Source organism: Pristiophorus japonicus, chromosome 1, assembly GCF_044704955.1.
Source record: "Pristiophorus japonicus isolate sPriJap1 chromosome 1, sPriJap1.hap1, whole genome shotgun sequence".
Classification (NCBI taxonomy): domain Eukaryota; kingdom Metazoa; phylum Chordata; class Chondrichthyes; family Pristiophoridae; genus Pristiophorus; species Pristiophorus japonicus.
Window position 1 is genome coordinate 450,963,520 of NC_091977.1, and position 16,868 is coordinate 450,980,387.

The 16,868-nt window shown below is 46.3% G+C and overlaps 1 long non-coding RNA gene across 1 annotated transcript in view; it reads right to left on the minus strand.

The window, feature by feature from the left end:
- Positions 1-16,868, minus strand: part of LOC139260049 (uncharacterized) — a 97,843-nt gene that overhangs the window by 72,771 nt on the left and 8,204 nt on the right. Inside the window, exon 2 of the long non-coding RNA XR_011592708.1 lies at positions 14,535-14,743. This is a non-coding gene — a long non-coding RNA (uncharacterized lncRNA). The remainder of the gene's footprint in view (positions 1-14,534; positions 14,744-16,868) is intronic.

Genomic DNA, 16,868 nt, shown 5'->3' on the forward strand with positions numbered 1-16,868 from the left:
AGGAGATTGTTTATTAATCCTGTTTCATTACACAGTACCAGATCTAAGAAAGTCTACTCCCTGGTTGACATAAGAACATAAGAACATAAGAAATAGGAGCAGGAGTAGGCAGGACGACCCCTCGAGGCTGCTCCGCCACTTAGTACGATCATGGCTGATCCGATCATGGACTCGGGTCCACTTCCCTGCTCGCTCTCCATAACCCCTTATTCCCTTATCAGTAGACAGTTTCTTAAACGTCTATTTCTGTCTCAAATTTATTCAAAGTCCCAGCTTCCACAGCTCTCTGAGGCAGCAAATTCCACAGATCCACAACCCTCTGAGAGAAGAAATTTCTCCTTATCTCAGTTTTAAATGGGTGGCCCCTTAATCTAAGATTATGCCCTCTAGTTCTAGTCTCCCCTATCAGTGGAAACATCCTCTCTGCATCCACCCTGTCAACTGTTGCGTCCTTAACTCTTAAACATAATTACACGAGGCACGTACTGCAGACACAGTCACTCTGTGACCTTCACCTTTATTACCTGGACCAAGGAGTGCTGGCCCTGCGAGGGACCTCCCCTTATATACATGAATCTCCAGGTAAGGAGTGTCTCCCACAAGTGCAACCCCTGTCGTCAAGGTGTGCATTTCTTGTAATTATGGACAGTAAGTAGTGGTTACCTGAGGGTTACAATTGTATAAGGGTTACAGTAGTATGCTGGTTACATAAATGACATCAACCCCCTCATAATCTTATGCGTTTCGATAAGATCACTTCTCATTCTTCAGAATTCCAATGAGTAGTGGCCCAACCTACTCAACCTTTCCTCATAAGTCAACCCCCTCATCACCGGAATCAACCTAGTGAACCTTCTCTGAACTGCCTCCAAAGCAAGTATAACCTTTCGTAAATATGGAAACCAAAACTGCATGCAGTATTCCAGGTGCGGCCTCACCAATACCCTGTAGAACTGTAGCAAGACTTCCCTGCTTTTATACTCCATCCACTTTTCAATAAAGGCCAAGATTCCATTGGCCTTCCTGATCACTAGCTGTACCTTTTGTGTTTCATGCACAAGTCCCCCCAAGTCCCGCTGTACTGCAGTACTTTACAATCTTTCTCCATTTAAATAATAACTTGCTCTTTGATTTATTTCTGCCAAAGTGCATGACCTCACACTTTTTAACATTATACTCCATCAGCAAAATTTTCGCCCACTCACTTAGCCTGTCTATGTCATTTTGCAGATTTTTTGTGTCCTCCTCACATTGCTTTTCCTCCCATCTTTGTATCGTCAGCAAACTTGGCTATGCTACACTCGGTACCTTCTTCCAATATAGATTGTAAATAGTTGGAGTTCCAACACCGATTCCAGCGGCACCCCACGAGTTACTGATTGCCAACCCGAGAATGAACCATTTATCCTGACTCTCTGTTTTCTGTTCCTTAGCCAAATCTCTACCCATGCTAATATATTACCCCCAACCCCATGAACTTTTATCTTGTGCAGTAACCTTTTATGAGGCACCTTGTCAAATGCCTTCTGAAAATCCAAATACACCACATCCACTGGTTCCCCTTTATCTACCCTATTCGTTACATCCTCAAAGAATTCCAGCAAATTTGTCAAACATGACTTCCCCTTCATAAATCCATGCTGACTCTGCCTGACCGAATTTTGCTTTTCCAAATGTCCTGCGACTGCTTCTTTAATAATGGACTCCAATATCTTCCCAACCACAGATGTTAGGCTAACTGGTCTACTTCCTGCTTTTTGTCTGCCTCCTTTTTTAAATAGTGGCGTTACATTTGCAATTTTCCAATCTGCTGTTCAAGGAATCTATCCCGGATACACTCTATGAACTCTTTCTCAAGGCTACCCTGGCCAATTTGCTTATCCAATCAATAAGAAGTTTAAAATAGCCCATGATTATTGCCATTCCTTTATTACAAGTCTCCATTATTTCTTGATTTATACTCCGTCCAACAGTGTAGCTACTGTTAGGGGGCCTATAGACTACGCCCACTAGCGACTTTTTCCCCTTATTATTCCTTATCTCCACTCAAACTGATTCAACATCTTGATCTTCTGAGCCAATATCGTTTCTCAGTAACGCACTGATCTCATCCTTTATTAACAGAGCCACTGCACCTCCTTTTCTTTTCTGTCTGTCCTTCCAAATTTTCAAATACCTCTGAATATTTAGTTTCCGGCTTTTGTCACCTTACAACCACATCTCTGTAATGGCTATCAGATAAGAACATAAACATAAGAACATAAGAAATAGGAACAGGAGTAGGCCATACGGCCCCTTGAGCTTGCTCCACCATTTAATACGATTATGGCTGATCCGATCATGGACTCAGGTCCACTTCCCCGCCCGTTCCCCATAACTCCTTATCCTCTTATTGCTTAAGAAACTGTCTATCTATGTCTTAAATTTATTTATTGTCCCAGCTTCCACAGCTCTCTGAGGCAGCGAATTCCACAGATTTACAACCCTCTGAGAAAATAAATTTCTCCTCATCTCAATTTTAAATGGTGGCTCCTTATTCTAAGATTATGCCCCCCTAGTTCCAGTCTCCCCCATCAGTGGAAATGCCCTCTCTACATCCACCCTGCCAAGCCCCCTCATAATCTTATACGTTTCGATAAGATCACCTCTCAATCTTCTGAATTCCAATAAGTAGTGGCCCAACCTACTCAACTCTTCCTCATAAGTCAACCCCTCAACTCCGGAATCAACCCTGTGAACCTTCTCTGAACTGCCTCCAAAGCAAGTGTGTCCTTTCATAAATATGGAAACCAAAACTGCACGCAGTATTCCAGGTGTGGCCTCACCAATACCCTGTAGAACTGTAGGAAGACTTTCCTGCTTTTATACTCAATCCTCTTTGCAATAAAGGCCAAGATTCCATTGGCCTTCCTGATTACTTGCTGTACCTGCATACTAACCTTTTGTGTTTCACGCACAAGTACCCCCAGGTCCAGCTGTACTGCAGCACTCATAACGATTTTTATCTCTTAGTGCCGTCAACTCATCTATTTTGTTATGAATGCTGCGTGCATTCAGATAAAGAGCTTGTCTATATTTGTTTTTTTCCTATTTTTTCCTGCTTTGAGCCCACTTTTTGATATTATTTTATGTTTATACATTCTGTCCCTTCCTGTCACGCTCTGATTTTCATTTCCCCCAGTGCTACCCTGCTCTATTGCTTTCTCCTTATTCTTTGACATTTTATATTTCCGCTCATCTGAGCCCTCCACCCCACTGATTAGTTTAAAGCCCTCTCTTCAGCCCTAGTTATTCGATTCGCTAGGACCCTAGTCCCAGCACAGTCTAATTGGAGCCTATCCCACTGGAACAGCTCCCTCTTACCCCAGTACTGGTGCCAGTGTCACATGAACCAAAACCCATTTCTCCCACACCAATCTTTGAGCCATGTGTTTAACTCTCTGATCTTATTTATCCTATGCAAATTTTCTCATGGCTCAGGTAGTAATCCAGAGATTATTACCTTTGTGGTTCTGCTTTTCAATTTGGCACCTAGCTGCTCATAATCCCTCAGCAGAACCTCTTTCTTTGTCCTACCTATGTCGTTGGTACCCACGTAGTCCACAACAACTGGATCTTCCCCTTCCCACTCCAAGTTCCTCTCCAGCCTAGAGGAGATGTCCTTAAACCTGGCACCAGGCAGGCAACACAGCCATCAGGACTCATGCTCTAAACTGCAGAGAACAGTATCTATCCCCCTAACTATACTGTCCCCTACCACTGCAACATTTCTTTTTACTCACCCCACCCTTTGAATGGCCCCCTGTACCACGGTGCTGTGGTCAGTTTGCTCATCCTCCCTGCAGTCCCTGCTCTCATCCAGACAGGGAGTAAGAGCCTCAAAGTCTGTTGGATAAGAGCAAGGGCTGAGGTTCCTCCATCACTACATTCTCATGGGCTAGAACCTCCACTTTTTTTTGCATGCTTAACACCCACTTAACACCCATTTTACTGCTGAAATGACGTATAATGCCTATATATCTCCTATTTTGGTACAAAATGGAAACTGACGGGCATGTTTAGGAAACTTATCGCCGAGCGTTACTTTCCTCATGTGCTTAACGCTGAGAAAAAATATTACCGCCCGGCCACTTTTTTTGGGCGGAATCATCAGAATGGGCAAAATCAATGCCCATAATATCACCCAGCGATACATTCTGCACGGAATTAACGCCAAGATTCAATAATACTTCCCGCCCACTTTTTTTTGTCGTAAAGAGCAAATTTGGCGAAACTAACTCCCAGGAGATCATCCATCGTCACTTTCACCACAGGTCGCCTCATTCAAAAGGCTGCTTCAACTTCGGGGGAGTTTGCATTGACTCTGGAGTTCTTCTCAGGTGAAGCGACCATCTCAACAGACATATTTTCTGACTCTGGACTATTGGGGGTTTATTCTAGGTGTATTTTAGTGAGGAAATCATTGCTTCTGATCAATCTCTATTATACTTTCATTATAATGGGTCCAGCCATTTCTTAGCCTGCATCGATTAACCCACAGATGCTGCTGAGTGCAGATGGCTCAATGTGTGATGCACATCATTATGTCCCCAATTTAAGACATGCAAGAATGAGGAGGAGGGTCAGACCATACACACCCCGCATGTACAGGGAAAAGAGGTCTTACCTCGACGTCTCCGACCACACCTGCCTTCGGAGACTGCGCTTCCACAAGGTGGTGATCAATGAAATATGTGAACTCATTAGGTCACATATGCAGCCTGCAATCAGGACATCAGTATCGGTTGAGGTCAAGGTAACCGCGGCACTGTCTTTCTACCCATCCGGTTACTTTCGGGCCTCCGCGGTCGAGATTTCCCCTCTGCCTCACCATGCCACCCATCGCTGCATTAGACAGGTCACGGAGGCCCTGTGCGCAAGATGGACTTTATCAGCTTCCCCATGACCATGGAGGCCCAGACTGACAGGGCTGGAGCATTCTACCACATTGCTATGTTCCCCAGGGTGCAGGGAGCTATACAGTGCACTCACATTACCATGCGGCCATCTTCTCAGGACCTGGAGCATTTTCGTAACAGAAAAGGATTTCACTCCCTGAAGGTCCAACTAGTTGTGAACAACAACCAGATCATACTGGCAGTGAATGCCAAATGTCCGGGCACCTTCGATGAGGCTCACATCCTGCGTGAGAGCGCTGTCTCTGACATCTCTAAGAGTCAGCCACAAGGACAATGCTGGATGCTTGGTGATAACTGATATGACCTAGCCACCTGGCTGATAACCCCACTGCGTGACACCCACACCGAGGCCGAGAAGTGATACAACCGGAGCTACAGAGACACACGCAATGTGGTCCAGAAAACAATAACTGTGCTTAAGCAGCGCTTCAGATGCCTGGACCACTCAGGAGGGGAGATAAAATACAACCCTGAGTAAGTAGCTAAATTCATGGTCGAGTGCTCCTTGCTGCACAACTTGGCTATCAGGAGGGGATAAGAATTGCCAGAAGGGCCTGATGCTCCACCTCAGGAGAGAGAGGAAGAGGACGACAAGGGGCTGGATGCTGACCAAGGACCAGACAATCAGGCTGGCTATGCAACCATGCCCACGACCCCATCCAGACCTCAGGAAAGGGCCCGTGGTGGCTACAGAGATGCAAGACTCTTACGTGAGGAGCTGATATCTGTCCGATATGCCTGAACGAACGTTGATGTGAGTGACAACACTGACACAATGCTGTGTGTGTGTGCAGTTCAGACATCAATGGTGCCCATTCACTTGGTGCCAATTGAAGTTTAATTTGATTGAAGTTAAGTTGTATTTAACTTTTCCATGTTAAGCAATCATCAGTGTGTAATGGTCCAGCTATCTGAGACAATGTGTAACAAGGTTATGTTCAATAAAAAAAAAATTATAGCAACATTGGTCTGAAATCATAAGTATCAGAGGCAATAACAACCACACCCTGCCCACACACCACTTTTTCTACCATTGACATCAATCAAATGTTCAACATGGTCAGCAACACAGAATACAAATGCAAAGCAGGAGCGTGGTCCCCAGCCCCCATACATTACAACAAAATGCATACATCAAGATGGCTAGAATAGACTGGCGAATTATACTTAAAGGGTTGACAGTGGATAGGCAATGACAAACATTTAAAGATCACATGGACGAATTCAACAATTGTACATCCCTGTCTGGAGTAAAAAGAAAATGGGGAAAGTGGCTCCACCGTGGCTAACAAGGGCAATTAGGAATAGTGTTAAATCCAAGGAAGAGGCATATAAATTGGCCAGAAAAAGCAACAAACCTGAGGACTGGGAGAAATTTAGAATTCAGAGAGGAGGACAAAGGGGTTAATTAGGAGGCGGAAAATAGAGTATGAGAGGAAGCTTGCTGGGAACATAAAAACTGACTGCAAAAGCTTCTATAGATATGTGAAGAGAAAAAGATTAGTGAAGACAAACGTAGGTCCCTTGCAGTCAGAATCAGGTGAATTTATAATGGGGAACAAAGAAATGGCAGACCAGTTGAACAAATACTTTGGTTCTGTCTTCACGAAGGAAGACACAAATAACCTTTCAGAAATACTAGGGGACCGAGGGTCTAGCGAGAAGGAGGAACTGAAGGAAATCCTTATTAGTCAGGAAATTGTGATAGGGAAATTGATGGGATTGAAGGCCGATAAATCCCAGGGCCTGATAGTCTGCATCCCAGAGTATTTAAGGAAGTGGCCCTCGAAATAGTGGATGCATTGGTGATCATTTTCCAACAGTCTATCAACTCTGGATCAGTTCCTCTGGACTGGAGGGTAGCTAATGCAACACCACTTTTTTAAAAAGGTGGGATAGAGAAAATGGGGAATTATAGACCAGTTAGCCTGACATCAGTCGTGGGGAAAATGTTGGAATCAATTATTAAAGATGAAATAACAACGCATTTGGGAAGCAGTGACAGGTTTGGTCCAAGTCAGCTTGGATTTATGAAAGGGAAATCATGCTTGACAAACCTTCTGGAATTTTTTGAGGATGTAACTGGTAAAATGGACAAGGGAGAACCAGTGGATGTGCTGTATTTGGACTTTCAAAAGGCTTTTGACAAGGTCCCACACAAGAGATTGGTGTGCAAAATTAAAGCACATGGTATTGGGGGTAGTGTACTGATGTGGATAGAGAACTGGTTGGTAGACAGGAAGCAGAGAGTTGGGATAAATGGGTCCTTTTCAGAATGGCAGGCAGTGACTAGTGGGGTGCTGCAGGGCTCAGTGGTGGGACCCTAGCTATTTACAATATACATCAATGATTTAGATGAAGGAATTGAATGTAATATCTCCAAGATTGCAGATGACACTAAGCTGGGTGGCGGTGTGAGCTGTGAGGAGGATGCTAAGAGACTGCAGGGTAACTTGGACAGGTTAGGTGAGTGGGCAAATGCATGGCAGATGCAGTATAATGTGGATAAATGTGAGGTTATCCACTTTGGTGGCAAAAACATGAAGGCAGAATATTATCTGAATGGCGGCAGATTAGGAAAAGGGGAGGTGCAATGAGACCTGGGTGTCATGGTACATCAGTCATTGAAAGTTGGCATGTAGTTACAGCATGTGGTGAAGAAGGCAAATGGCATGTAGGCCTTAATAGCTAGGGGATTTGAGTAGAGGAGCAGGGAGGTCTTAATGCAGAGCCTTGGTGAGGCCTCACTTGGAATATTGTGTTCAGTTTTGGTCTCCTAATCTGAAGAAGGACATTCTTGCTATTGAGGGAGTGCAGCAAAGATTCACCAGACTGATTTCCGGGATGGCCGGACTGACATATGAGGAGAGACTGGATCAACTGGGCCTGTATTCACTAGAGTTTAGAAGAATGAGAGGGGATCTCATAGAAACATATAAAATTCTGATGGGACTGGGCAGGTTAGATGCAGGAAGAATGTTCCTAATGTTGGGGAAGGCCAGAACCAGGGGTCAGAATCTAAGGACAAGGGGTAAGCCATTTAGGACCATGATGATGAGAAACTTCTTCACTCAGAGAGTTGTTAACCTGTGGAATTCTCTACCGCAGAGAGTTGTTGATGCCAGTTCATTGGATGCATTCAAGAGGGAGTTAGATATGACCATTACGGCTAAAGGGATCAAGGGGTATGGAGAGAAAGCAGCAAAGGGGTACTGAGGTGAATGATCGGCCATGATCTTATTGAATGGCGGTGCATGCTCGAAGGGCCGAATGGCCTACTCCTGCACCTATTTTCTATGTTTCTATGCTTCGATGCGATATAACCTGATCACCTGTTGACATGCACCTCACTTTCCTCCCCCACTCCGCTTCTTCTCCCCCCCTCTACCCCTTCCCCTCCTCGCTCCATGGCGGCTGGCCGAGGAGCTCCTCAGGTGGTGCCTCATTGCGGGGGATGAAGGCAGATGTGGTGGTTGCATGGTTTCGGAAGTGGGGTATGCCGAGGGGGCAACATTCTCTGATGCAGAAGCAGGATCTTGGTCCTTGCTCTCATCTGTCATTCGCAGTAGTAGTGTGGAACCTAGGGGTGGAGTGCCACACTCTGGGACCACTGGGAGGCCTGTTGCAGCAGTGTTCCTGGCTATCGCATCCAGGGCCTCCACCATCCGCGGAATGTACTCAGTCATGGTGGCCAGCTGTCGGGATATGTCTCTCAATGCTTCGATGAGCTGGTCACCAATGTCTACAGTGCTCCTGGACGACTGTACCTTCTCTCCGCTCTCATGTGGTGCTCGTGGAACAGACCTGCCCCATCCACGAGGCCTCCGCGGGGTCGGCGCCGTCCTGGGGACAAATGGGGTGCCCTGTGGCGTGGTGTTTGGGGTCAGTACCACCAGATTGGAGGCGGGAATGACCGGAGGACCACTAGATGGCCTTGGGGTGGAATGGCTTCCGGAGCGTGGCGATGCAGGCTCCTCAAAGTCCGCGCTCTCATCCGTGGAGAACAGACCCAGCGGATTGACGGGCGAGAATCGAAGCTCCTCAGCACCAGTTATAAGATCATCTGGAAGTCGGACCCCACGCCCCCACCTTCTGGTCTCTGTCATCTTGCCTGGAGCCACGCTGCTGCAAAACACAAATGAGGTTATTAGAGGAGAAGCGGGTGCTAGGGTCACAAGGTGAGTCCAGCACTACACACAGTGTATGCACAACAAAAGCACCACCGCTTTCAAAATCATCGCAGACATCACATTTCATGACCATCAACACATTAGCACTGCAATAATTTTCATTAGGCCAGCATTATTTCGATGACAATTTTTGAAATCATCTATCATATATGACTTTCGTGGCTGTCCGGGTGTGCTTCCCCACGAGTGCATGCTTAGTGATGTCGCTGGGGACTGGTGGCGCTCCACCCGTTCGCCTCTGCAAGGACCTCATCGTCGATAACTTCTTCTGTAAAAGGTGACAGGACGACATGGCATGAGATCATTACATGATATCATTGCTAGGTACTGTCACAGAGACTGATACAACACATAACCGACAGATGTAATCAAGAATATTATGAAAATTATCATTCTTTATATTGTTTATGGAGAAAGAGTCAGACTGAACACTGTGAGCTCAAAGTAAAGTGTGACCATAGTCTTTTATTGCAGGTCTCCAGATTGCCTCTCCAACCTGTGAAGCCTTCTTAAATACCTGTGCTCCCAAGGGATTATGGGATCCCTTGAGACTCTGGGGAATGAGCCCTCTGGTGGCTGTACTTATATAACAACATTCCCCCCCAAAGTCAATAGTGTAACTATTTACAATGTGAGTTGAGCTGGGGCCCTTCTTGCCCTGGCTGATCGTCTCGGTGTGAAAGCTGGTGTTGTTGATTCATTTGTTGGGCCCTCGCTAGGCTGCTGTGCAGCTGACCTTGCTGGGCTGCCTGGTGTGTTGGGCCCTGCAGGGCTGCTGTGGATGATTGGTTCTGCTTCGTGGTTAACCGTGGTGTCGGTTGCCACTGGTGTGAGTGTTGGGGGATCAAAAAAGATAGGGTCCAAGGTTGGTTGCTCAGGGTAGTCCGTGAATCTGAGTTTGATTTGGTCCAAGTGTTTCCGGTGAATGAGTCCATTTGAAAGTTTGACCCGAAACACCCGGCTCCCCTCTTTGGCCATGACAGTGCCGGGAAGCCACTTGGGACCTTGTCCATAATTTAATACAAATACGGGATCATTGACTTCAATCTCACATGACACATTTGCGCTATCATGGTATGCACTTTGTTGAAGCTGCCTGCTCTCTACCTGTTCATGTAGATTAGGGTGAACTAACGAGAGCCTTGTCTTAAGTGCTCTTTTCATGAACAGTTCAGCAGGTGGGATCCCAGTGAGTGAGTGTGATCTCGTGTGGTAGCTAAGCAGGATTCAGAATAGGCGAGTCTGCAGTGAACCTTAAATTACCGTCTTCAAGCCTTGCTTGATGGTTTGCAGTGCTCTCTCTGCCTGACCATTGGACGCTGGTTTAAACGGGGCAGATGCGACATGCTTGATCCCGTTACGGGGCATGAATTCTTTGAACTCAGCACTGGTAAAACATGGCCCATTGTCGCTCACCAGGACATCGGGTAAGCCGTGTGTGGCAAACATGGCCTGCTGTCTTTCAGTGGTGGCAGCGGACGTGCTTGCCGACATTATCTCACATGCAATCCACTTGGAATACGCGTCTACAACCACAAGGAACATTTTACCCAAGAACGGGCCTGCATAGTCGATGTGTACCCTAGACCACGGTTTAGAGGGCCAAGACCACAAACTTAGCGGCGCCTCCCTGGGTACATACCAAACGCTTATATGGATCATACAACACAAGCAAGTTGTTTGAGCATAACGATTTTCTCGCTTTTACAAAGATATTTTCTTGGCTTTTGCCCCAAACCCATTCGCTCCCTTTTCATAGTAAGACATGCAGTGGTTCTAGCCGTGTGCTGAGACCCAGTAAGAAGTTACCATAGTAGTTCAAGAGTCCCAGAAACGACCGCAGCTCCGTCATGTTTTGTGGCCTCAGTGCGTTCTCGATTACCTCCGTCTTCGCATTGGTGGGCCTGATGCCGTCCGCCGCAATCCTCCTCCCCAAGAACTCCACTTCAGGTGCCAGGAAAATGCACTTCGAGCGTTTTAACCTGAGTCCCACGCGGTTGAATCGACTAAGAACCTGCTCCAGGTTCTGCAGATGCTCGACTGTGTTCCAACCTGTGACCAAGATGTCGTCCTGGAAGACCACCGTGTGCGGGACCGACTTCAGTAAACTTTCCATATTTCTCTGGGATATCGCCGCCACTGATCAGATTCCAAATGGGCATCTGTTATAAACAAAAAGATCTTTGTGCATGTTGATGCAGGTGAGGGCCTTCGATGATTCCTCCAGTTCCTGCGTCATGTAGGCTGAAGTCAGATCCAGCTTCGTGAACGTCTTTTGTCCCGCCAGCGTTGCAAAGAGGTCGTCGGCTTTTGGTAGTGGGTATTGGTCTTGCAGGGAGAAACGATTGATAGTTACTTTGTAATCACCACAGATTCTGATGGTATCATCTCCTTTGAGGACTAGGACAATAGGACTGGCCCACTTGCTGAACTCGATTGGTGAAATGATGCCCTCACGTTGCAGCCAGTCTAGCTCGATCTCTGCCCTTTCTCTCATCATGTACGATACTGCTCTCGCCTTGTGATGGATAGGTCGCGCCTGGGGAATTAGGTGGATCTGCACTTTTGCTCCTTAGAATTTCCCGATGCCTGGTTCGAACAGCGAAGGAAATTTATTTAAGACCTGGGCACACGAAGTGTCGTCAGCGGGCGATAGCGCTCGGATGTCATCCCAGTTCGTGAATCTTTCCCAGGTTTCCTGCTGAGCAGCGTGGGACCATCGCCCGGTACCTGCCAGAGTGGTAGCTTGTGCACTGCCCCATCATAGGAAACCTTTACAGTAGCACTGCCGATTACAGGAATCAGTTCTTTAGTGTAAGTTCTTAGTCTCGTGCGAACTGGAGTTAAGACTGGCCTTGAGGCCTTGTTGCACCACAGTCTTTCGAAAGTCTTTTTGCCCATGATGGACTGGCTCGTGCCCGTGTTCAGCTCCATTGACACCAGAAGTCCATTTAGTTCAACATTCAGCATTATCGGGGGACAATTTGTGGTGAATTTGTGCACCCCATGTACCTCTGCCTCCTCGATCTGAGGCTCTGGTTTGTTGTGATCCTACATGGATCTGTCCTCCTCTACAATGTGGTGGTTTGCAGGTTTAACAGGCTCAGCAGCTCGCTTGCACACTCGTTGGAGGTATACCATCGTTCCACAGCCCTTGTAAATGTACTCTTTGAATCGGCATGAATGGAAACGATGATCACCCCCGCAGCGCCAACAAGGTGTTAATGGCCTTGCATTCATCACCCTTGATGGGGGACTCTGAGACATCTGCAGACGTGTAGCTGCAGGTATGTGTGACCTGCCCTGTACATTACAATTCGAAAACAACATCACTTTGTTCACAGTACTTGTAGCAGCACTTGTGTGCTGAGAGATTTGCTCAGTATTGTCACTGGTGGCAATGAACACCTGGGCTATCGCTGTGGCTTTACTCAAGGTTGGGGTCTCTACAGTCAAAAGCTTGCAAAGTATGGTTTCGTGGTCAATGCCAAGTACGAAAAAGTCTCTGAGCATGTGCTCCAAATGTCCTTCAAATTCGCAATGTCCTGCAAGGTGTCTTAGCTCGATGACATACGTCGCCACTTCCTGGCCTTCAGAACTTTTGTTGGTGTAGAACCAATACCTCGCCATCAGAACGCTTTCCTTCGGGTTCAAATACTCTCGGACCAGTGTGCACAAATCGACGTATGATTTCTCCATGGGTTTCGTTGGAGTGAGCAGGTTCTTCATGAGGCCATACATTGGTGCCCCACAGACGGTGAGGAGGATCGCTCTATGTTAGGCAGCGCTCTCTTCCCCATCTAGCTCGTTGGCCATGAAGTATTGGTCGAGTCGCTCCACAAAAGTTCCCAATCATCTCCCTCCGAAAATTTCTCCAGGATGCCCACTGTTCTCTGCATCTTTGGGTTCGCTATCTGTATCTCAACGCCAGTTATTGTGTATGGAGAAAGAGTCAGACTGAACACTGTGAGCTCAAAGTAAAGTGTGACCTTAGTCTTTTATTGCCAGTATCCAGATTGCCTCTCCAACCTGTGAGGCCTTCTTAAATACCTGTGCTCCCAAGGGGTTATGGGATCCCTTGGGACTCTGGGAAATGAGCCCTCTGGTGGCTGTACAGAGTAAATACAAGTTCAGATATATAACACTTTACCTAAAGATGTGAACCGTGACCGCAGGTTTTGAGTAAAACATTCCCGCTAAAAGTGAAAGACCTCATATCTGCTGATAGTCACTCATGACTGTTACAATTAAAACCATGTAAATACATAATACATATAAATCAATGTAATACTTACTCTTGCGGATTCCACAAGTCCATTCCATCGTTTGTGGCATCGGTTGCCCTCACGACCCTCGTTGGTTGCCGACGAGATCACCTCTGCTATCTTGGTCCATATCTTCTCGTAGGCCTTTGGGGTGTGCTTTCTACGCTCTCCCTGTGTCAAATCACCCCAGCCTGACTCAACCTCCTGCAGGAGGGAGGCATTTGCCTCGTCCGAGAACCTCTTGGCTCTTTTGCGCCCTCCAATGTGCTCATTTCCCACCTCACTGTTCTCTCCAGCATCAGTCTCCACTGTAATGCTGTGATGCCTCATCCTCTCCCTCCATTATAGGCCAAATTCGGGCAAATATGTGGCTGGTAACAGCTAATTGTTCTTACTCTACTTGCTGTGAAGCTCTAAAATCTCTCTCCTTCCTCCCAAAGCAGCCACACCACACCCAGACACGCCTTCAGTCCCTCTGAGCTCCCTCTCTCTCTGTCTCCTCTTCTGCGCATGTCATGATGACCCTTGACCTCCTGAAGCGAGTGTTGTCATGTCATTGCTAAGGATGGCAACACTTTATGGCGGAAGGTCAGCGAGATTTAACGCTACCGCCCATTTCATATCGATCTCGGTAACGCCCATTTAAAAAAATGGAGACTAGGTGCTTTGAGAATGGGCGAGAAGCAGGCGATCTGAAAACCCATTTTTACCGCCCACGCCATTAATAACGCCCATTTTTGGGCGATAAGCCCAAAAATGGAAAATCTAACCCCATATCTTCCTCATTCATAGTCACACCCTCCTGTCCCTGACCACGGATCAAATTTGAATTAATTAATCTAATTGGTGTGACTAGCTCCTGGATCGTGGTGTCCAGGTAACTCTCCCCCTCCCTGATGCGTCCTAGTGTCTGCAGCCCGGATTTCAGCTCATCAACGCGGAGCAGACAACTTGCTGCAGATATGGCCGTCGTGGACCTCAATGTTTCCACATGTTGTAGCCGTGACACATTGTCTGCCCTGCCATCTATAATGCATTTTATTAATTAGATTTAGTTTTTAACCCCGGCCCCTAATTTAAGGCCCTTAATTTAAAGCAAGAATAGAGAGAGAAAAACTCACCAACCAATCACTTCCCTGCTTTCCTGTGATGTCAAATGTAGGCGCCCTGTTCTCCTTTGTCACCCTCTCTTACCTGCTCACGTTACTCCCTGCAGGGTCTGGCTGCTCGCTCTTTTATCCCCGCTGCCGGTGTGGTGCTTCCTCACAGGTCAAGTCAGGAAGGCGCGCCTACTCCTTGACTGCTTATGGGGTGTGTAAAACCTGACCAGCTACAGTTAAACACAAAATGTATGTTAAAGAAGAAACTTCCAGCCTCATTGTAATATTTAAATTAGTGTCTCGCCTCCTGGCAGCGGGTTGGCTGCCCACCCCCATTGTACCTCCCGTCCCACCTCCGTTAAAACCGGAAGTTGACAGGTTAGAGGTGGGTTCAGGTTGCGAATCTGACTTTTAACACTCTAACTACCCACCCCAGCTTCTAACTCACCAGTTTTGTTAAATTACAATTCCCCCATAGAGTACTAAAGCAACGATGTTACGCTAAACCTTTATAAAACATTGGTTAGGCCCAAGCTGGCATATTGCTTTCAGTTCTGGGTACTACACTTTCAGAGCCTGGTAAGATCTTAGGGAGGATGCAGAAAAGATTTATTAGAATTATACCAGGGATGAGGGACTTCAATTATGTGGAGAGACTGGAGAAGCTGGGGTTGTTCTCCATAGAGCAGAGAAGGTTAAGAGGAGATTTAATAGAGCTGTTCAAAATCATGAACTGTTTGGATAGAGTAAATAAGGAGAAACTGCTTCCAATGGCAGAAGAGTCAGTAACTCGAAGGCAAAGATTTAATGTCATTGGCAAAAATGCTAGAGGAGATTTTTTTTTTTAATGCAGCATGATGATGAATTGTCAGTGTTCGCCATCATACCGCATTTGAAACTGACCACAAGTTCGGGATTTCTGCATATGTGCTAAATCCCAAATTTGCGATATGTCAAGTTACGAATACGCAGAGGTTTCGCTGTGTCTTTCACCTCCTGATAGAAATCAACATGCTGGCAAAATGTTGGGCTAATTGCCCACCTACTCTGAAGTAATTATGCTTTCAATTTTTAAGTCTTATGCAAGCAGGTGCAGGAAACCTGTTGCACAGCATAAGGGGACCGGAAGAAAGGTTTTTATTGGGAATAAGTTCTAACACACAACAATTAATAGGTACCATCGATTATATATTGTACATAGCTATGTTAGGCTGTGTATCCTTCAAGAAGGTGGTTTAAAATCAGAAAATGCAAATTTAGAACAAGCATTGTATATTGCCATTTTTGTTTTAATTTAAATCATGTGAACGGAAGCATTTTTATTTTTAGATGTCCTGAATCTGTCACCAGATGGCATGTTTAGTGTTATAATTACTGAGGAAATTGACCTAGATATTTTGTAGAATATATGCCACCGAGGACAGTGACTGTCTCGCTATCTACAGTAACATAACTACATCACAGAATGATCTCGCGTCAGTCTCTCAGTTAGAACATGAACTTGTTTCCTATCCCAGTTCAAAAGTAAAGCATAATGATTAATACAGTTCAAGATAAAGCTGTTTGTTCAGTGAGTGTACAAATCTTTGTTTCAGAATGCGTTGCTATATGAAACACTAGTAAATGTCAGCGTGCCACAGTGCCGAGATAGGCTCTTGCAATGATTATTCCAGCCATTTTGTCTAGCGGTCTAGATCAAATGAATGACATGGTGCTGGTTTATTTCTGCCATCAGAGTCAGCTGCTAGATGAAGCCAAGTACAGTCTCATCAGCTACAGGCGGCATGAAAGCTGGAGAGACCCGAATGAATAGCTCATCGGCTAAGAATCAGGAAGTAGAAGAACCACCGCTCCACGTGAACCCAGGTTTGCATATGCACAACGGTGCACTCCTGGGCCTCGTGCGGGAATACGCTGCACGGAGCTCTGTAGCATTTTAAACGAATTCTCACGGGGGGGGTCATACGAGTTAGGTGCGGATTTACTTGCGAGGTCGGCGGTGTCATGTATCTTACACTACTGTACATAACTGTATCTTACCATGCTATACATGACTGTAACTAGAGATGACCTGTAACCACAAGCTTACCTTACTACCAGGGGTGCACTTGCAGGAGACATTGGATACCTGTCCCAGACAGGTATATAAAGACAGGTCTCACGCAAGTGTGGCATTTGAGAGCTGTGTAATAAAGGTGCAGGTCCTGAGTGACCTTGGCTTCAGCATGTGCCTCGTGTGAGTCGGTACTGCAGGGACACGACTTTACAGGCGGGGTACTCTTTAGCTTCACCGTCAACCACAAATTCAGACCCATTATGATCTGGAATGCACTGCTGGAAAGAGTAGTGGAAGCA